This window comes from Frankliniella occidentalis, unplaced genomic scaffold (genome assembly GCF_000697945.3).
Source record: "Frankliniella occidentalis isolate FOCC.00 unplaced genomic scaffold, Focc_3.1 Scaffold191, whole genome shotgun sequence".
Classification (NCBI taxonomy): Eukaryota; Metazoa; Arthropoda; class Insecta; order Thysanoptera; family Thripidae; genus Frankliniella; species Frankliniella occidentalis.
Window position 1 is genome coordinate 70,722 of NW_026267317.1, and position 248 is coordinate 70,969.

The window sequence follows — 248 nt, forward strand, 5'->3', positions numbered from 1 at the left end:
CCTGGCCCCATTTCCCCTTCCCCCTCCTTCCCCGCCGTCGTTCAGTACGGTACAACTTGGTACCGTATAATCTTATTTGTATGCACACCTAGTATTGTGAGGTGTTTCACCTGGCACCCTCGCACCCTCCCCTTTGCAGTCCACGGGTTTACCGGCTGGTCTGCTTTCTACTGGGGGGCCGTGGGCAATACCCAAAGGTAAACCCGAAAGCTCCCTGGTTGTGAAAGAACAGACAGACGTCAGTCCCA